The 22,167-nt window shown below is 52.7% G+C and overlaps 1 protein-coding gene across 5 annotated transcripts in view; it reads right to left on the bottom strand.

Moving 5' to 3' along the window:
- The window catches only part of Gsg1l (GSG1 like), a 172,290-nt gene that overhangs the window by 90,889 nt on the left and 59,234 nt on the right, over positions 1–22,167 (bottom strand). The gene's annotated exons all lie outside the window — the stretch shown is intronic.

Raw genomic sequence — 22,167 nt, forward strand, 5'->3', positions numbered from 1 at the left:
ACTTGCAAACCATCTCCGTGTCCATTGCTAAGACCTGAGCCAGAGCACGTAGGGGCCGGCAGGTGGCATCCGGCGGGGGCTGGGCTGGGCGCAGACACCGCCCTGTGGGTTGGTATCAAATGCAGGCTCTGCATGGAGAACGTAAGCCACAGAGTGAGACCTGCGGCGCCCCGAGATCAACCGCCCTGCAGACAGCAGGCACCGCCTCCCCCACTTACACATCTGTCAACATTTTACACAGGTCCATTTGTATCAATGTCACCACAAACGTAATGACGTGTCATACCATGACTTTACAAGGATTCTGACGTCTCCCGGCAATAGGGATTTTTCAGCGCAGTCTGATCTTATGCGACCACGGTCATATATGCAGGTCGTTAGCCAAAATGCCGCTTCCCTATCCTACTAACTTGGGGCCTGACTATGTGACTTGTCCAGTGGGATATGGGCAGAAGTGACCCTGTGCCACTCCCTGTCAAGGCTCACGAGTCTTGCAGGTCCCTGCTCACTGCTCCTTCCATTTCTCCCACTGTCACGAGAAAATGCTTAGGGTCGATGCCAGTCCAGGATGCCAGGGAAAATGAGGGTGAGTGGACATGAATCCAAACCACTACCTGGACCCCGCTCCCTCCTCCATCAGCCCCAAGTCCTCTGCAGTCACCACCCCCTGCCCACAGACCCAGGGGCCAGAAGACTACTGCTTGGGTTTGCAATCTGCTCACTTAGTTCAGGATGATTTGTTACACAGCCTGATTGCAGAAATCCCTGACTAATACACATACTACTTGTTTACATTTAAAGTACTTGCAAAAAGCAACATATCTGTGAGGACACCTACAAATGAAATGATCTAAATGGAACAGGAGGGCTGCCTGAGAGGGAGGGGACAGGTAGGATAATGGGGGAAGAGAACAATGAACTGATCAGTCAGTTGGAGACATGAGTGGACAGCTGGGCCCTGATCTTAATGGGAGCAGCAATATTAGCTCCCTCTCTTCTCCTGAGTTTTGGTCTCACCACAAACAAGTACTCAAGGATCAGGCCCTAGAAATAGTACCAAGGAGGTACACAGTTGGTACTCAATAAATGCTTGATGAGACAAGGCTCAAGAAGCCTTGACTCTCAGAACCCCAGAACCTCACTTCTGGAATGACATTTGGCACTGTCGTGTCTAAGTACAAATCCCGAATGCCCCAAGGGGTCTCTGCCACCCTGCCTCCCAGTCGGAGAGGTTTGGAAACAGGTCGGAGGTCCCAGGTTGGCTCAGTGTCACCCTGCCTGGGACGAGGACTTGCTGGAGGCTGAAGTCCCTGTTCTGAGCCCGCCTGCCCAGCGTCTGTCCTCACCGGGAGGATCAAGGACACTCAGTTGAACCAAAATCAATCTTCCCACCATCTCAACCAGAATATTTGTCAGCTTGGGTCCTGAGGGGACGCTGGTGGGGACTCCACCGGACAGAAACGAAACACACTGAAGAGACAGGTGACCCAGGCCCCGCTCCCCAGGCGGCCATCCCTTTTCACGGGAGTGAGCTGTTCAGTTTCTTTCCAAGGAAAAGGAGGGCGCAGAAGAGAATGGGAAACTGGGAAAACCCAGAGCAGAAGGGAGCCACCCACAGAGCTCTGGTTCCGGCGTTGCCAGTCCTGGGTTCTATCCTGACCCCATGGCTGTGTCGCTGTGTGAGATTGAGTAATGCGCTTGGCCTCTCTGAGCCTCTGTTTTTCCATGTGCAAAATGGGAGCAAAAATAGCACATGTTAGGAGAATGCATGAGAGGAGACGACGGTCCATGCACAGTAACTGGCCCCGGGTGCAGGCCACGAGCCGGGTAGCTGAGATATTTGCTGAGCACCTGCCGGCTGCCAGGCATTGCAAGGGCTTTGGCACTGAATGAGGCAGGCAAGGCAGTGCCCCCGCGGTGTTCAGGACCCAGGCAGAAAACAAGTAAATGAATAAAACAAGATCACCCCAGCGATCTGCGGGCAGGAGGAAGGGGAGCCATCGGAGAGGGGCGACTGTTTGGGGATGTCTGGAGGACTTTCGGATGGGAGGACACGAGGTGGGCTGGAAGCTAAGGAGGAGCCTGCTGGGGAGACAGGGGTGCGGACAGGAATCAGGAAGCTCCCACAGATGTCGCCCCTCCCTCCGCCTGGGGTCAGCTTTCAGAGCTCAGATCAGATCATGCCACCTCGAAGCCCACAGTTTGTCCCCCAGGTGACTTCCAGGCTGTGGCTTGATGTAACTTCTGAGACTGTTGCGACCCAGACCTGCTGACCCCTGGGGTCCGGCTCCTCACTGCCTCGGGCTCCTGGGTGTCGATGTAACCGAGAACCGCTGTGGACCAAACTGGCCACGCCCACTCATCCTCCTGGAATTTGCACACGCCGTTCCCCCCACCTGAATGCCTATCCCTACCCTGACCCCCAGCCTGCAAGATGCTCTGGGGACGACTGACAACGGCGTCCCACCCTGAGCACAAGCACGGTCAAGTCCTGCTCTGGCAACTGCATCAGAATCTCTCACACACCAGACTGTGGGGCGCCCCATCCCCTTGACAATCACTGCCCCTCTGGCCACACCCCTTGCCCTGTGTGGTCCCGCCCCCGGCCTCAGCTTATTGAACCTGAGCTGCTCCCGGGTCCACCTGGACCAATCAGATGCTTTCTCTCTGGGTTTTTGAACATGGGACCAAGAGATTTGGTTAATTCTGCCTGTTAGGGGGCCCCTGCGGATCTGGAGGGTGACACAGACGACACCCAGCTGTGGTGGTCCTGTGGAGCTTGCAGAAGGAGGATAAAGACGCAGCAGTGTGCAGAGGATTGGGGGCGAGACCCTGGCCATCAGCGGGGGTCTCCTGCTCACTCTCTGAGTCTGATCCTCAGACGCCTCTCACCTGGGCCCTGGGACAGTCCCCTGTGTCCCCTCACAGCCTCCTTGGTAGCTGAGCTCGTTTGAGCAGATTCTGGGTCTTCCGGTCAATCCCTCCCCTGCGCTAAAAACCCCACCAAGTCCCGGTCCAGGTGTGATGCCGAGGACTTGGGGAGCACTCCGTGACACGACCAGGTCACCTTCACCCAGAGGGCCAAGCAGTGAATGGTGGCCTGCCTGTAGATGTCCTTGTCATCAAAGGAGATGGTGTCCTGGAAGGGCAGAGGGTCGCGCGTGGGATTGCTAGACCCCACCAAGGTGTCCTCCGAGGCGCGCGTCCTTTGGCGCCTTGCTGGAGTCTTTGGGGGGAAATGGGCAGAGGCCCTGGCGGAGGAGACTTCAGAATTCCGCGCAGGCAGTTGTCAAGGGACATCAGGATCCCGTCGGGCGGGGCGCGCACCTGTCACCAGGGGCTGAGCGGCGAAAAGTGCTGCGGAGAGCGGGAAAGGGCTCCTCTGTCATGTTAAGGACAGAAATAACAAGGTGAGGATGAGTGAGCTGCTCAGACCCAAAGGTGCGGTGTCAAGAGTGCGACAGGAGCCAGCAGATCTCCACGAGTCCTCCATTGTCTCCGACTCTTCTGGCAGGAAAGAGGATAATTTAAACTGAAAAGGGCAGAGTGAGCACTGACAGCGGAACCCAAGTCCGAGTGAAAGCCCGGGTCTGCGCCTGCCCATTCCTTCCAGCTGCCGGCAGGAACACACACAGACCCGCGGTGGGGACCCTCCGCAGCGATCCGTGTGCAGCGGGGACCTCAGGGGAACTGGTGAGAAACCGAGCTCCTGAAAGCAGGGGCATTTCAAATTCCATTTTGTAATAAAGCATTTCAAAAGAGAAGGAACCGAGACTCTGCAAGCTAAAGGGTGCAGACCCACCAGCTGGGGGATTCTGGGTTACCATGGGGGGATACATGGTGACACAGGCTTCCCACACCCTCCTGGAACTTCTTATCCCTTCCCATCCATGATCCTGGCTACAGGGGAGGATGGCACCTTGGGACACAGAGAGATAGTTCTCAGGCCACGAGAGGAGGACTTTTGAATTGCAAGAGTCTGGGCTTTTAAGTTCAAAAGCCACAATTTGTGCTGCATATATTTAGAAGAGACGAAGGTCAGAGTTGACCCCCCCCATCTCATGACCCCGGGCCAGAAACGTGCCATACTGGCCTGGGGAGAAAAGAAGGGGAATTCAGGAAATGACAGATTTCCATGCATCACCAAAATCCATTTCCTTTTCCTCATGGGCACACGATGGAAATACATTCGCCAATGTCCCTTGTGGTTGGGTGCAGCCATATAACTCAGTTCTGGCTACTGGAATGAGCCATGTCCAATCCGAGCCTGCAGGGAAATTCCACGCCACCCTCCACTTGCTCTCTTTCTGTACCACTGGTGGAATGGAGGAGACCTCAAAGCCCAGAAAGGGGCAAAGCCACCAAAGGGAAGGATGATGAGTCTGTGAATGAATGCATGACGCTTGTATCGGATTGATGTGAGCAGGGGGCTTGCTTGTTACAGCAGCTAGTAGAACTAATACAAGGAAAGCAAAGAAAGCTGCGGATGGTGGAATGGGCTGCTGTGCTGTTCCTTCAAAACATGCCAAATGAGTTTGCAGCAGGTTTGCAGAAGTGACTGACACACGGTGGATCCACAAGGATGGATGGGTGGATGGCTGGATGTGTCTAAGGGTGGATGTGTGCATGGGTGGGTGGAAAGGTGGATGGAGGATGGATGGGTGGATGCATGGCTGTGTGGACCTGAGGGTAGATAGATAGATGGATGGAAGGTGGGTGAATGGATGGGTGGGTGGGCCGATAGAGGGAGGAACCTATTCTGGGAATGCGCCTGTCCTTACTCATTTGCATACCTGACACTGTTCTAAGTACTGGAAAGAAAGTTATGAACAAAGCAAATATAAAGTCTTCGTCTGATGGCAACTACAGCCTCATATTCATATGACCACAGTTAAGCCTCGCTACAACCCAGACAGGTAGATGCTGTTATTATTCCCATATCACAGTCAAGTCCACTGAGGTCCAATAAGATTTAAATAAATTTTACTAAATCATATAGCTAGAAAGTGGAGGTGGTACGATTTGAACCCAAGAAACCTGCTTCCCAAACCCTAAGCACTTAGCTATTAGTGCATTTTTTTGATTGAATAAGTTCAGCCAAAAATCCAATCAATCCATCAATCTGGATGTTGAGTCCTCTTGGTGGCACCCAGTATCTTTGAGCCCAAGTGTCGTGCAAGGCCACAGCTGGTCGGAGCTGCATCACCACTTCAGGCGTGGGTGCCCACTCCAACTGGAGCTCCCGTATTTACTGAGCACCTACTACGTGTTTGGCTCTGATTAGGCTCCGGACCCTCCCACCTGCTTCTTTCATCTAACTTTTCTGCTTTGCCTCCTGGAAGAAGCCCATGGACATTTAGTGTGTGTCAAATTAATGAGAGAAAGAAACCCTGGTCCTGGGAGGGGTCCGTGGCAAACAGGGACGGAATGTGTTTGGAGCCAAGGCCAGTGCCACACAGGCTCTGGGGCAGGACCTAGAGCCAGGGTCCCGTGGAGCTCCACTGGGAAGCAGAAAGCAGATGGTGCGGGGTGCGAGGTGGCCCCCTTCTATACTTCCTCCCAGCAGACAAGCATGCAAATAAATACACAGCAGAGACCTCCATGAAAATAGGAGTAAGAGTAACTGGTGTCCGTGAACTTGGGGTAGGGAAGGACGTCTTCGATAAGGACAGAAAAAGTGCCAGTCCTAAAGAAAAGGGTGGATAAATTTAGCCACTTTAAAATTAAGAACTTCTTTGGATCCGTACCTTATGCCATATAAAAAATTAACTCAAAACTGATCAAAGACCTCAACATAAGAACGAACATGTAAAACTCTTAGAGGAAAAGCCTCGTGACACTGGATTTGGCAATGATTTCTTGGGTAGGAAACCAGAAGCATAGGCCACAAAAGAAAAAAAAAATAGATAACCTGAACTACCTCAAATTCAAATTTGTGCTTCAAGGGGCTAACCCCATGGAATGGAAGAAATATTTGCGAATCAGATACCTGATAAGGGGTGAATATCCAGAATATATAAATAACTCCTCCTATAACTCCACAACAGCAATGACCAAGGAATCCCTCTTGAATGGACATTTCTCTGAATCAGACACACAAATGGCCCATGAGCACCATGAGAAGATCCTCAGCAGCATGAAGCATTAGGGAAATGAAAACCGCGATCACAGTGAGATACCGCGTCGCACCAGTTAGGAGGGTTACAAGAAGAAATGGAAGAGAGAGAGGGAGGGAGGGAGGGAGGAAGGAGATAAGTAATAAGTGCTAGCCAGGATCTGGAGGAATGGGAATGCTTCTTCACTGCTAGTGGAAATGCAAGACAGTGCAACCACTTTGGAAAACAATATGGCAGCCCCTCAAACTACCAAACATGGAGTTAGTATGTGATCCAGCAATTCCAGTTCTGATCCTAGCAGCATTATTGTCAACCGCCGACAGATGGAAACTGCCCCAATGTCCCTTACCGGATCAATGGATAAACAAAATGTGGTCTATAAACAAAATGTGGAATACTATATTTAGTCTTAAAAAGGAAGGAAGCTGGACATGGTGGCATGCACCTGTAGTTTCAAAACTTAGGAGGCTGAGGCAGGAGAATCTCAAGTTCAAAGCCAGCCTCAGCAATTTAGTGAGGCCCTGAGCATCTGGGTGACACTCTTTTCTCTCAATAAAATACAAAAAAAAAATGGGCTGGGGAGGTGGCTCAGTGGTTAAGTTCCCCTGAATTCAATCCATGGTACCAAAAAATAAAATAAAAAGGAAGTTCTGACGTGACCGATGAACACTGAAGACATCACGTTGACATAAACCAGACACAGGAGGTCAAATATCGATGATTCTACTTACATGAAGAACCTCAAGTATTCAAATGTGTAAGGACAGAAAGGGGCATGTTGGTTGCCAGGAGCTGAGGGAAGGGAAATGGGAAATTCTTGTCCCATGACTTCAGTTTGGAATGGTGACAGTCCTGGAGACGGAAGAGGACTATGGTTCACAGAAGGCCTGTGTGTTTAATTCCACCAAACTGTGCATTCAAGATGGCGAAGACGGTAAATTTTAGGTTATATGTATTTTACCACAACAAAAAAATTAAGAATGTCGGTTCATCACAGGGCATCTGAGACAAGACCAGCCTCAGAGCAGGGGAAAAATATTTGCAGTACCTATGAGCCACCAAGGATTGGAGTAGGTTTATTTTTTTTTCCCAAAACTCCCATAAATCAATAAGAAAAAAGACAAACTAGCTTATGGAAACACAGGCAAAAAGATGCAAACCCGCACTTCATGCAAGAGAAAATCCAAATAGCCGTGAACATAAAAAGATGCTCGGCCTCATTAGCCGTGGGAGAAATGCAAATTGTAAACCCCGTGGAGAGGCCATTCCTCACCCACCAGATTGGCAAAATTTATAAACCTGATCGTGCCCAGGGTTGCCGAGGAGGGAGCGACGGGAGTTTTCAGACCCCCCATTAGTGGGAGTATAAATGGGCATGGGCACTTGGGGACATGGGAGGGCGTCGGGAAGTGGGAGATGCGCAGAGCCAAGCCACAGTTCCACTCGGGGTGAAATCCGGGCAGGTGGTTTGCAGGCTGGACCAGGCTTGGGCGTCCCCAGGGGTTTGTTAAGCCCGGGCAGCTGGGCCCCAGGGCCTCCGTTTTGGAGGTCGGCTGCGAGCCTGAGGACTGGCCTCTCTAACGAGGTCCCGTGGGGTGCTGAAGCTGCTGGTCTAGGGACCGCCTTGACGAATGGGCTGCGTTATTCATTGTAAACTCTGAAAATGACCCAAATATCCATGAAAAGCAGAAAGATGAGGTGGTGTGGGTGCCTCGGACCTTCATGCAGCAACACCAACAGCTGACAGTTCTGTGATCCTCACAACCTGGACTTCAAGAAACCAGATACTCTGAAAGCTCTTCCATCTCGTTGATGTAAAAAGTTTAAAAACAAGCCCGGCGAGGTGACGTGTGCCTGTCATCCCAGCGGCTCGGGAGGCCGAGGCAGGAGGATCAAGAGTTCAAAGCCAGCCTCAATCAAAGACCCTAAGCAACTCAGTGAGACCCTGTCTCTAAATAAAATACAGAATAGGGCTGGGGATGGGGCTCAGTGGTCGAGGGTCCCTGAGTTCAATCCCTGGTACTACCCCAACCCCTGCTAAAATAAAATAAAATAAAGTTAAAAACAAGCAAAACTACAGTGCCTGAGGTTGCATCCTTGGTCAGACAGCAATGCAGGGCAGCCAACTTTTCTGGGAAGGAACAGAGGGCCAGTGTTTTTGCCTGGTGCAGCCCTGGGCTCTGGGTCAAGGTAGAGGTCAAGGAGGGGACACAAAGGCACCTTTTGGAGGCTGGCGATGACAATTTCCAAACCACAATGGAAAATAGATTTTGCTTTACAAAAAAAAAAAAGTGAATTTGTTTTGTTTTGTTTTGTTTTGTTTTGTACTGAGGATTGAACCCAGGGGTGCTTTACCAATGAGCTACATCCCCAGCCCTTTTTAGTTTTTATTTTGAGGAAGGCTCTTGATAAGTTGCTTAGGGCCTCATTACATTGCCCAGGCGGCTTTAAACCTGCAGTCCTCCTGCCTCGGCCTCCCGAGTCCCTGGGATGACAGGCCTGAGCTACAGCGCCCAGCTGCTTTATAAAGACTTGTTAAGCTTTGTGTTTATACATGATGCGCCTCTCCGAATTGCATTATATTTCCCAGTTTTAAATAGGTTTAAGCAAGTAAATAATAGTAGTTTATACACACAAGGGAAAAAAAATGGAAACGTGAAACCGGAGTAGAAGAGCGGTCCCTGGGGGCGAGGAAGGGGCGGGGTGGAAACAGAGAGGGACAGATGAAGGACAGGTGTCCCGGCATCTTCTCCAAGGCACGAGGGGCTTTTAAAACTTAAAACCAAGTTTCCAGCAGAAGCCAAGCCAAGGTTCTGGGGAGCCAGACCCCTGGGTTCCAAACCAGAGCTGGACGAGAAGATTCGTTCTGTTCCTCTGTAGCACAGTAGGGCGACGACCGTCTACGACAGTGTATTAGATAGTTCAAAGTAACTAGAAGAGTTTGAATGACCCCTGCACATAGAAATGACAGATATTTGAGACAGCCATGCGGGTGACCTTGATTTGATTATTATATGTCGTATCAAATCCTAACAGTCCCTAAACACAAAGAGTACTTGGCAAATTTTTAAAACATATTATTTGGCACTCAAGTGACATGCAGCACAGATAAACGCTTCAACCTTGGTAAACCTTGAAAACCCCACGCCAAATGCACAGAGCCGGATGGCAAAGTCCTGGCACCCCAGGACTCGATTCATACATGTCCAAACGGGTGGATCTACAGGGACAGAAAAGTAGGCGGTGTTGACCATGTTCGTGGGGATGGGAGGGTTGTGGGGAGATGGCTCGGGGACCCAGGGGCCCTCTCAAAGTCAAAACCCTCTAAAATTCATCGTGGGGTGGCTGCACCGCTGGGAGGGTCCTAGAAACCAATGAACTGTGCGCTTTCCAAAGGCAAACTGTATGGAAAGGGGAAAAACAATTCAATAAAGCGATTATCAAGATAATTTCCCTAATTCAACACTGGGGCTGGGCTGGGGCTCAATGGTGCAGCCCGGGCCTCGCACATGGGAAGCCCTGGGTCCCCTCCCCAGCTCCACCAAGACAGAAACCCAGGATGGGCAGGCGGGGACAGAGGCCACCCAGGTGGAAACTAGTCTGGAGAAGCCACTTGTCCTCCCTCCTGCTCCAGAAGCCCCTGACCACCTCCTCAGGCCCCTTCACCCTCTCTCTCTGGCTAAAAGGGCTGCAAGTCCCAAGCCCAAGAGGCCAGAGATGCTGCGGGAGCCAGGCTCCCCCGCCCCCAGACAGCATGGGCTTTTGACATTCCAAAGGCCATTTCCAGAGGAGGCAGAGGCTGGGGGAGTCGGGCAGGATCCCGGAGGCCGAACCAGGCTTTGGTTGGAGTCCGTGGCGCAGGGTGTCGGGCTGCAACCCCCGCGCACCCACGCAGCGCGCACGTTCGGGGGCTCTGGGTTCCGTCCCAGCCCTCGCAGCGTCTCCCGGGAGCCTGGCAGATGGCTGCGAATGATGAGGCTTGCAGGAGCCAGCAGATGGGATGCGTCAGGAGCAGAGGGTGCCTCGGATTCCCTCAGCTGCCGCCTCCCTCCCGCTCCACGCAGACCCCGACAGCTGTGACCCCGTGGGCCTCCCAGCTGGGTCACAACACACAGAGAGCCGGCCAAAGAACTTCCTAGAGATGCGGAGGAGGGACCAGGAGGCCCCGGGCAGGTTGGAAAGATCGGTGAGGTGAGGCAGAAATAGCAAAAGGTTCATGGAATCCATTACTATGCTGTGTGACCTCAGGGAAACAGCTCAACTTCTCTGAGTCAGAAACCTCGATGCTCTGGTATAAACTAGAGATAATAGCTCCCACCCCAAAAAAGCTGGCAAAAGAATTCAGTGATGCAAGGGGTGTAAAAGTACCTGGCAGGGAACAGAGTTCTGTGCATTACTCAATAAAGGTTAGTTGAAGGTTGGCTGGGTAGAAATAAATCAAATTGAGTTACTCTCCAAGTTAGCAATCCGGCTGGCTGGGAAGAGGGCTCAGTGGAATAGCATGTCTGAAAGGCACGGGTACTCAGCAGGTGCTCAATGAGTGCTCACTGTGTGCTGGGCTGAGGGAGGCCCCCTTCTCAGGGCCTGGTGTGCAGTAAGAAGACTTACTATGGTCAGCCCATGGCAGCCACCGAGGGTTTTATCTCGGGGCCTCAGTTTCCCCATCTGTAAAATGGAACAAGGGAGACCAGATCTCTGAGCCCTTCCGTGTCACTCAGCTTTCGGTTGCTGGGACAAAGCACCTGAGGTAAATTAACTTAAAGGAGGGAAGGTTTATTTGGAGCCATGGTTTCAAAGGTTTCAGTCCATGGTCACATGTCCCCATGGCAGTTGGGCCTGTGGTGGCAGAGGAAGGCTTGTGGAAGCTGGTGGCAGAGGAAACGGCTCATGTCATAGCTACAGAGAAGCAAAGTGGGAGGGGAAGGGGAGGGGCTGGGGCCAACACTCTTCCAAGGCCATGCCCCCAATGACCTAACTTCCTCCCACTAGGCCCCACCCGCTACAGGTCCCACCACCAATAGCACCACAGGCTGGGCCCTTGAGGGACATTCCAGACTCAGACCATAGCACAGCTCTGTGCACTATTATTTGGGAGGTGGAGGAGCCTTTGAGAAGCGGGCTATGTGGAGGTCCCTAAGAGGGGGGAAGTGCCCTTGAAAGGGATTGTGGTATCCCCATCCCTTTTCTTCCCTGGTCATGAGGTGAACACCTCTGCTCTGGGCCTAAAGCAACAGGGTCAACTGATCATGGATTGGAACCTCTAAAGCCAAGAGCCAAAATCAACCTTTTCTCTTTATAAGCTGATTGTCTCATGTATTTGTTATAGTCACAGAAAGCTAGCCAATACACAGGACAAAAATAGAATCACAGATGACCAACAGGTCACAGCAACGTGATTCAGCAGGTCTGCCGGGCACAGACTTGTAGGATGAGCATTGTCTCCTGTTAACCCCGTCGGTGTGTATCCCTGGCCCCGTGGTGCAGCTGTGCAGGATGTACACGGCACAACCCTCTGCTGCTCATCTAGATCCACCACAAAACATGACCCCAGAGTCGCACAATTTCTCACCCTAGAGTATGACAAGACCACGGGGCCATTTAGAAATTTAAATTGCCACTGTTTACACTTAACAGGCTGCTCGCCATGGAGAAACTGTTTCCAATTATGAAACATGAAAGCTGGTCACTGGTTGGGGTTAATATGACGCTGGGCGCGAGAGCGAGCAGGCGAGGGTGCCCAGATACCTAATTACCTGGAAAGATAATCTTGAATAATTGGAATTAGAGCAACTAAAGCAATTATTCGATGTTGTGATCTCTGGGAGCAATCCTCCACCAGGCTCAGGGATTTAATAACAGCACATAATTAGAGGGATCCGGGACTTCAGAGATGAGTGCCGCAGAACCAGCACTTCTGAACCCGCGAGGGAGCGACGCTGGTGGAAATGAGGTTTGAGGGGGAGAGAAGACCGAGCTGAGGGCGGACGGGCGAAGTGGCAGGGCAGCTGGGTGTGCTTCTAAGTCCTCAGCACCCTGGAGGCTGAGCCAACCCTGACCTAAACCTGCTTGAGCGAGACACTTAATTTCTCTGGGCTCTCCTCCTTCCGTCCTTCAGTCACTCAGCAAATGTCTGCTGAGCCCTGCTGTTGCCTGGCCCTGCCTTTCACCATTGCACAGGCTGTTCATCGTACTGGTGTGGTTTCCCCTGATGTCCTTATGCACAAGGAGGGTCTGCACCTCTCCTTCAAGACCCTTCCCATGTGGGACCTGTTATGTGGTTTGCATCTTGAATGTCTCACAAAGGTCACATGTTGACAGCTTGGTCAGCAGCCTGTGGTGCTATTGGAAGGTGGTGGTACCTTTAAGAGGTGGAGCCTAGTGGGAGAAAGTTAGGTGATTGGGGGCGTGGCCTTGAAGGCCATGTGGAGCTCCAGGCTCTTCCTCCCTCTCTCTCTCTCTCTCTCTCTCTCTCTCTCTCTCTCTCTCTCTCTCTCTCTCCCCTCCTGGACACCATGATGTGAGCCGCTTTGCTCCACCATCATGTTCCCTGCCATGATGTTCAGCCTCGCCACGGGACCCAAGCAAACGGCCGAGGACTAAAACCTCTGAAACTGAGGGCCAAAAGAAACCTTGCTTCCTTTTAAGTTGTTTATCTCAGGTATTTTATCACAGCAACAGAAAGCCAACCCTAACGCTCCTCCACGCAGCCTCCTGCGGCCCTCTGTCCCTGGGTCTCTCTCTGCAACTAGAAGGTGAGACCCTGGGGAGCAGGGGCTGGGGCGGGTCTCCTCAGTGCCCCAGCTCCTGGCACACACTCAGCCTGGCTCAAGGGATGAGACCTGGGCTCCAAGGCCAGGTGGATGCAGGGCATGGCGGCCCTTTCCTGAAAGCCCTGCCTCTGGGAAGTAAACGGCCCCAGGTCTGCTGTCTGTGTTGTGCATTTTTTGAGAATGGCCAGAAAATGATCCACAGAGGGACCAGGACCATTCGGAGGGCTAATGAGGCCCACCCTGTGCCCGAGGGCCGTTGGTGTTCTCTCCATGGGACCTAGAAATGGAGGGGAGGGGAAGTCACGGACTCATGGACCCCTCTGGAGAGTCTCCTGCCTCTCTGCCTCAAAATGCCTGCCTTGTTGGGGTGGAAAGAACCAGAGCTCCTATTCTGTCTGGCTGTGGATGACGGCTGTGTCCCTGGTCCCTCGGGAGCCCAGGCAGGAGAAGCTGCTGCAGTCTGGGAGCAGGGGGGGCTCAGAGGCAGGACCTCCGGGCTGGCTGATGGAGGTTGGCGGGAGGGGACCCTGGATGCCCTGGCCGCCGGCCTGCTCCAGCTGCTCCAGCTGCATCCAGCAGGCCGACCCCCGCGTGCAGCCGTGGAAGTGGGCTTCCCTCTGCCTTCCCTGCCCAGCATGTTCTGATCTATGCACATTTCAGTTCTATGACATAAATCAATAAAATGCACTAAATAAATTAAGTGAGCAGCGGAATTGTAAATCGATTTCGGGCGGAGAACAGAGAGGTTGAGGGAAACAACAGGAGACTGTTATGGGAGCTCAAGTGCGAAATCACTCACCCAGGACTCGGGACTGTGGGCGCGGAGCCACCACGTCGTCCCACACCCCTGAGATATTCAACAAACGAACCTCTCAGCTTTGGAGACTGTGTCCCAGAAATTGCTGGCTGGTGGCTAGAAGAAATCCTGGCTCTCTGGGAACAGGGGCAAGAAGCAGAGATGACTTAAAGCCCAGCCCAGCCTCCGTGGGTCAGAGGAGACCAAGGCTTCAGAAGCCAGATCCAGGTCTCCAGACTTAAATCGACCCTCCCCCAGGACCCATAACACGGTCTCTGTTCATTTCTTCCTTTCTTTATTCATTCAACAAACCTTTGCTAAATTCCTTCTCGGTACCAACTCCTTCTGGAGCTTGAGGGGCACAGAGAAGGTTGAGGGTCAGGTGCTTGTCCTCTGGGAGGGTCCATCCTGGTGCAAGAGATCACCTCAATACAGTGTGATGGTGCTGATAGGACCTCTAGGCATTGGGGGACAACTTTTCATAATGGGTCATGTCTACGCTGGGTTTTGAAGGATGAATAGAAGTTCGTTGAAGTGGTAAAGGCAGGTCGGGCAGAGAGAACCGCCAAGACAGAGGAGATGAGAGCGAGCATGGCGGCAGAGCCAGGGCACAGGGTTCACATCAGGGACGCAGGATCAGGTGGAAAAGGCAGAGACCATGACGAGCCAGGATCGCCATCTCCAAGCGCCTCGTGTAAATGGGGAGCCCTGGAAGGGGTCTGATAGGATGAATTTTCATCTTAAAAAGATGATTTAAAATTTGGTGTGGGGAATAGTTTTCTCTCCTTTCCAATGAAGTGTAACACACACAGGAAAGTGCGTCGACGGTGAGCACACCCCTGGATGGTGAGCATCACCGGCTGCCAGGCCTCTCCAGCTCACGTGCTCCAGCCTCCTCTGCAAGAGCAGCTAATGCCCTGACGGGGCGGCTCTTCTGTTTCCCAGGGTCCTGTACACGGAGACATGTGGCAGGTGTCTTTTCAAACATGGCTCATGTGCTCGTCACCCATGATGCTGTGGGCAGGTGGCCACTGTTCATTCTCGGGGCTGTAGAGTATTCCACTCTGCATGCTGATGGGCCTTATAGGTAGCACCTGGAGTCTGGGAGGCCGGCTAAGAGGTTCGTCATCCAGGAGGGACGTGACGGCCGGCTGCACAAGACTCTCAGCTGTAGTTAGCAAGCACGGAAACAGAAGCCACCTGAGAGGTGAAAGAAACTCCCCATGTCAAATAACTGCACTGAGGAGGAAGAGGAGCGAGGGGTGACCACTGGGCCCTGGCTCGGGAGACAGAGCAGCTGCTGGGAGGGGAGGTGGGGAAGGAGGAGGCCTGGTGACCTCCACAGTGGACCAGCTGAGTTTGTGGTACCTGGGGCTTCCCAGGGGAAGGGCCCAACAGGCAGCTGGAGGAAGATTCTAGAAGCCAGGAGGGAACGGCTGGGCCTAGGGCGTCACCAGGGGGATAGAGCACAAGGCCGAACTGAGGGACGGTCCCTGCCGTCTCTGAACACCACCAACAACTACAGGAGAGGGGTCAGAGGACCAGCCCACAGGGCAGAGAGGATGGGGGAGGACACAAGATGGGAACAGCGTTTTAAGAGATGGAAAGGTCAGAGGTGGCATGGCACAGCAGGAGCCGGTGACCTGCACAGAGGGGCAGTCCTGGGACAGAATTCCAGGAGTTCCAAATTGCGAACCAAAAGTTAAGTGACAGATGAGTTTGGGGACACTGATGTGTCCTCCAGCGTGCTCTGCAGACTTTGTTCCCAGAATTCTGGAGGCTGGGCTCGGAGACTGGAGATGGGAGGGCTCCTCCCCGGGAAATTGACCCGTCTGCAAGAAAAAGCCTGGTGATGGGGACTGGGTGGACCAGATGGACTGTTTTCAGGGGGGACTTATCACCTCAATAACTAGATGTCTTCTCCCCCAGGCACCTACAGCTTCCAAAGAGCACCTGGTGCCTCACTCCTAGATAGATACATCAGATATGTGAGGGGAAATTACAATATTTTTTAAAAAAAGATCAAAAATTTAAATCAAATAAGCAAAAGAACTTGGAAAGAACAGAGACATTAAAAGATACAGGAGAAAACTTTTAAAAGATTAATGCCCTCAAGAAATCTGAGACGAAATTCTGTCCATCAAACCCAGGCAAGAGACTCTGTATAAAGGAACCTTCTGATCACAAGAAAAAAAAAAAAAAGCTCTTAAAATTTAAAATATAACTGCAGAAATGTTAAAATTAGAATAGTTGAAAGATCAGAGTTGAGTCCATATCTCAGGATGAAATGAAAACAAAAATAGAAAATTAAAAACGCAGGACAGAAAATAAAATATTGAAAGCTTCCGGAGAGGAGAAGATAAAATAGGTTGCACAAAAGGATCCGAAAGGCATTGAGTTTAACAAGTTGGAAGACAAGAAAACGGCTAACGTTTCCCAAGTTTTGTGAGAAAATCATTTCCAACCTAGAATTTTTATACCCAGCTAAACCGTCCAGTGTGCCCGAGGAATGAGGGCGAACGTTCCTGCAGGAATCCTCGCAATCAGCCATGGTCTCTTTCTTGGAAAGCTACTAGAAGATATTTTCCCCCAAAATGAGAAAGTAAACCAGACAATGGACCAGCTGGGGTAGAGGAGGCAGGCCGCCAACAGGACAGAGGGGAGAAAATTCTAGAACGATGTTAAAGCGGGGCCTCAAAATTATAGTCCTAGGTCAAAGTCACCATAGGAGTGTCAGGGAGAGAGGGAGGAACACAGAGAGGAAGAGAAAGTGCTTGAGAATGAGTGTATGAAAACCAGAAAGCTGTGCAAATATGATCTCGAGAAGAGTCGTATTAAGAGGAAACGCGGTCAGCACTTCACGTGGCTCCATTGTGTGTATTGACTGTGTCCCCATAATGTGAGCCAATGACTTCACTGCCCAGATTCACCAGAAGTTGTGCCATGACAATATTGGGAAGACCAAAGAGGTTAAGTATGTTGGAGGCGCTGTAAGAAAACGGATATTAAAAAGTGAAGGATCAACAACAACAAAACAAGCGCATTATTTTAAAACATAGAGGGTCCCCCACTTGTGACAGTTTGACGGTTCCATTTCTGATTTCTCAACTTTACCACGCTGCGCCAGCGATCTGCGTTCAGTAAAAAAAACACACTTCAAAGTTTGCTTTTGCATCTCTTCCCAGCCTAGCCGTAGGTGCTGTGACACTCTGGTGACGCGGGCAGGGGCCGCAGCTCGGCTCCCAGGTGGCTCCAGTTGTTTCTCGGGGAAGCAGCCACCCCCCCCAGGGACTTGTGCTCAACAAAGATGTTCAGCAGGTGAGTGGGCTCAGTCACCTTGACTTAGGATCTTGTCGGCTTAGGATGGGTTGAGCAGGCTGCGGCCCCGGGGACAGTCAATGAGCAGGTGTACCCAGATACATAGGAGGAAAGTGAGCCGAAGGTGGGAGGGAGAGGCTGAGATGGACCTAGGTCAAGGTGCAGCTTTTCACTATTAGGTTTAGAGTATTTTTTTTTTTTTTGCACCAGGGATTGAACTCAGGGGCACTCAATCACTGAGCCCCATCCCCAGCCCTATTTTGTATTTTATACAGACAGGGTCTCACCAAGTTGCTTAGCACCTCGCTTTTGCTAAGGCTGGCTTGGAACTCACGATCCTCCTGCCTCAGCCTCCCGAGCCACTGCTCATTATACATTATACCTGAAGGGCTTCGATTTTAATGAAAATCACTTTTTAAATCTCCTAAGTGCCAAAGCGGTTATCGGCAGTAGGGTGCGGATAACACGAATCATGAAGCAGAATGAGATGAGGACAGGGTGGGACCGAACTGGAGGAGCTGGGGACGGAGGGCAGACGGAGCTTTCAGATGCAGAAAGGAAACTGGGGAGGGGAGGGAGGGGCAAAAGAGCTGGAGGGAGGAGGCACCTGAGGCTGAGAGGGGCACAAGCTTCCAGAAGGTGCGCCCAGCACACAGTAAACACTCAGTTAACGCACTGCTGGGTGCAGGCTGTCCAGGGCCACACCCAGGTCCAGGCAGATGGGGGCTGAGAAGCAGCAGGTGGCCCGGTCGCCGGGAGGTCCCTGGTGCAGCCTGGTCAGTGCGAATGAACCCCGAGGCTGGGTGTGTGTGCCTGTTCATTCATTTATCCCCATTGTGAGTCCTTCTGCCCGTGAGAAGCTCTAACCTGGGACTTGGGAGCTGGGGGCTTCCCGTGTCCCCCTACCTGGGACTGATCTTTACCAGGGACCCTGTTAATACAACAAAGGGGGAAACCCAGACTTCTTCAGGGACTCTCCAGGATCTGGGGTCAGGCGGCTGCAGCATGCCTCGCCACCAGCCACCCTCGAGACCTGTGGCCAGGCCGGGATGTGGCTCAGCAACTCTTCATTCCTTCATGCCTCCATGTGGGTAGGTACTTCCCCCCCATTGGTGTTGGATGTGGCCTGCAGGTGGGACGTGCGCAGGTACAATGCAAGCACATGCTTCAAATGTGCCTGTGGGATTAGGCTTCCCGTCTTGCATTTCGGGCATGACCACAAGAAAAGCTCCTTCAGGTATCTGCAGGTCCCTCTACCTGGTCCCCAAAACAGACCTGTGCAGAGCTGATTTGAACCTAATCTAAATCCTGGAACCAAGTTATTCTACATCAGCGAACCCCAAGAAAATCCACAGATGAGTGATCATCATTACCATACTCACTGCTGGAATAATAACTGTGGTGGGATGGCTTGTTACACAGCATTAACACGGGTCTTGCTGACTGATACACCAGCTTTAAGACTATCAGTGGATCACATGACTTAATAAGTGACCGAGGCTTTGAAATGCAGGGAAGCCTGGGAGAAGAAGATAGGGAAGTCCAAAAAGCTTTGCTGCTGCATTTTCAGAGTCAAGGTCACAGCTTGTGGGCATTGCTGTTCACCTGAATTGGCACGTTTCACCTTCATAAATCCCTCAGGCACCTTGAGTTAGTTCCTCGCCCTCTGCCTGGCACAGCCTCCTGGGCAGACCTTCAGTGCAGTGCTGATTACGCCAGTGCTGCCCCGAGGTGGGCAGAGGCCTGGAGGCTCAGGGAAAGGAAGAGACCTTTGGGGCTTGAGACCAGGCTTATGAGGGACAGAGGGATGTGCAAGGCACCATTATCCAGCTATGAACCTGGACGCTCAAGGGCAAGGGGGGCATAATCTGAATGTCCAGCTGCAGGACCTAGATAAATTGTCTCCTTGTGATGGAATAGGACAGGATTGTTTCAAAAATGAACACAGTGGCTGGGGTGTGGCTCAGCGATAGAACATGTGCTTAGCATTCACAATTCCCAACAAAACACACACACACACACACACACACACACACACACACACACAATGAAGGCAAGTCTCCATACACTAATAGGAAAATTAATCCATGACTTCTATGTAAATATACATACCTACATATAAACATATACGTGTGTGTATATATATGGGGCTTTTTTGGTAATAATTATTACCTAAGGGTGGGTTTATAAGAGTCTTTCATCTCTAATTTATACACCAAGTTTCAAATTACACACCCAAATTTCCACAAGTATGATCAATTGCAGTATTGTATTCAGGACATGCAAAAATCTGAAATAGTGTGGCAGGAGCAGGGGAACAGCATGTGCAAAGGCCCTGGGGCACCCACTAGCTTGGCTGACTCAAGGAACAGCAAGAATTCTGAGCTAGAGTGTGGAGGGAAGGTGGCAGGAGATGAGATCCCAGGTATAGGGCCAGGCTATGCAGGACCTTTTAGGTCACCCTAGGGACACTCACTTTTATCACAAGAAGAGCTGTGGAAGGGTTTTAAACAAGGGAATCCTGGGATGTGATTTTATGCTTTAAAAAGATCGTTCCAACTACCAAGAGAATCCAAAGGCAGAGTGTGGCAGGAATGCAGATGAAAAATGGTCATGGCTTAGGCCAATGTCACACAAAAAATATGTTCCCCACGTGGAACGTGAAACTGGAGTGGTCAGACAAAGGAAGAACACCCCACACCATGGCATGGAACACAGATGACAGGCAAGTGCTTGGCCAGCGGGCAGAGGTGGGGACGAGGAGGCAGCATCTGAGAAGGGCCGTGAGAGCACATGAGCGGTTGCCAGGTGGAAAGAGGCTGCCACTGTCTGGACCTGGAATGTTCCCTGAAGGTCCACGTGTGGTCCTCAGTTTGACGCTATTGGGAGGTGGTGGACCTTTAAGAGGTGGAGCCTGGCGGGAGGAAGTTAGGTTATTGGGGGTGTGTCCCAGAGGGGGATTAGGGGACAGGGGTCTCCTGCTGACTCTCTGGCTTCCTTGCCACCACAAGTGACAGCGGACTCTACCACGTGCTCCCACCGCAGGCCCCAAAGCAGCAGATGAGCCCACCGTGAAGGGAAGGCTCCCAAACTGTAAGTCAAGATAAACCTTCCTTCTGTTTAAATTGCTCACCTGGAGTATTTTGCTCCAGTCACGGAAACCAGAGATTCAGACAGAGGGAAGCTCCGGACTCAGCTCAGAGGTCCTGGATGGAGGAGGACGAAGGGGAATCCCCCAGGTCTAGGAGGGGATCCCCTTGTGACCCTCCTGGGTCCAGCTTTTTCAAGCAGAAGAACCAGACTGCTCAAGTTCAAATCCCAGCCCCACTGTCCCCTAGCTGTGGGACGGCCCTGTGTCTCGGTCTCCTCATCTGTGAGGGTGGATGACATCAATCAGGCTGGCCCGTGGTAGGCGCCCCCTGAAGGTCCCCTGGTGTTAGGGTCACCATCCCGATCACATCTGGCCAACCAGAAAAACACCAGGAGAGGAGTCACGGGTGAGCTGGGGCGGCGGCCAGCGTCCCTGGGAAGACAGCCCTTGGGTGAGAACACGCCTGCAACAAGTCACCCATGTCCCCGTCCCCCGGGGGCCTGGACTGCACAGTGGAGACTCCGGTTGTGCAGGGCAGAGGGTGAGCTTGTGGGTGGATCTGTGTCACACTCCCACGGGTGGCCACCACGAGAGGCCACGGCTGCCGTGGACCTAACCCTGCCCACGCCCAGGACAGCTAAAGTGTTTGAGAGGCGGTGAGTACAGGAAGACCGCCCTACGACACGGTGGCAGAGCTGTCCCCTCGACCTCTTGTAATGGGCTCTGGGACCAGGACCTGGGCCAACACCTGGCTCTGCGCCTTAGGAGATGGGAGACGCCCGCTAGTGGGGGGCTCAGCCTCAGTCCCCCGCCCCCAGGTGGAGGTGAGGACAGCCCCCCAGGGGGTTCTCAGTGCCGGGGGCATGGCCCATAGTAACTGCTCAATAAACCTCCGCCTCTTGTCCCCGGGGCCAGCAGCCTGGCTTACTAGTGACCTGGAGCTGGAAGCCGGGCCCCAGGTGCTCCACCAAATGCTTCAGGGACAGCTGCGGGCAGCGGCCCACAGGAAATGGCCACGGGAAACAGGAAGCGGAGCCTTCCCTCTCCCAAAGGCCTGCTCCGGGGTCCTGGCTTCCTCCTGCGGGTGGGCTGAGGGACAGTGGGGGGCCTGTCACTCACCCCTCAGTCTCACGAGGACCACTCGGCACCTGTGCAGCAGGAATGTCACCACCCTCCATGACACCGGGCGGCTGCCCCCTCTGCCTTTGCCAACCGCCTGAGAGGAGAGACCACTGGACACCTGGCGCTCTCCATGTGGGGACGGAGCCCGAGCCTGGGCTGCTGCCTCGGCTTCCCCTGGCCTGACTCCAGGACTGGCCCTCCCTCCATCTCCAGGCCACCTGTTTCTCTTGCGGGCTCTTTTAGGGGGGCAGGCAGGTGGGGAGATGGCCAGCCTCTCTGTCCCCACCACAGGTCCCCCTCCAGGATCAAGTTACTTCTTTCACAATCACAGACTTAGCTGGTCACAGCATAAAGACCACATTTCCCAGCCTCCCTTGCAGCTGAGCAGGGCCCTGTGTTCAATTCTGGACACGGAGATTATTCTCAGGTATATCTGGGCAACTTCTGGGAACCTTACAGTTGATCTTTGCCCTTCCTCCACTGTAGTGCCTGGAATGCAGATGTTATGGCTGGCGCTCTAGCCACCCTTTTAGACCATGAAGACAAAAACCACAGGGGTGTTGTGGACACACAGCAGGAGTCCAGGTCCTGGGGACTCAGTGCAGCAGAAACCTCTCAGACTGACCCTCCCCACACCTGTGAGACAAGAGCGGCCAGACATCTGGTCTCCATCTTCTGGGAGCAAAGCTCCATCGGGAGGCAAGGCCCCAGAAATGTCTGAGCTCCACTTCTAAGGCCCATCCTGCCTCCTCCTCTGGAGTCCCAGGGTGCCCTGGGTGGAAGAGGGCACAAAGGACCCCCGGGTACCCCTGGGGCAGGAGGACAGATGGTCCTCCCCCACCTGCCTCCCGGGCTTCAGTGATCAGAGAGCTGGCTTCCTGGGCCTGTCACCCGGTGGCTGGGAGGCCAGGGGCAGGGGACCGTCTCCGTAGGCCGAAGCTGGCCCCTGGGCGG

The sequence above is a fragment of the Urocitellus parryii genome, chromosome 9 (genome assembly GCF_045843805.1).
Source record: "Urocitellus parryii isolate mUroPar1 chromosome 9, mUroPar1.hap1, whole genome shotgun sequence".
Taxonomy (NCBI): Eukaryota; Metazoa; Chordata; class Mammalia; order Rodentia; family Sciuridae; genus Urocitellus; species Urocitellus parryii.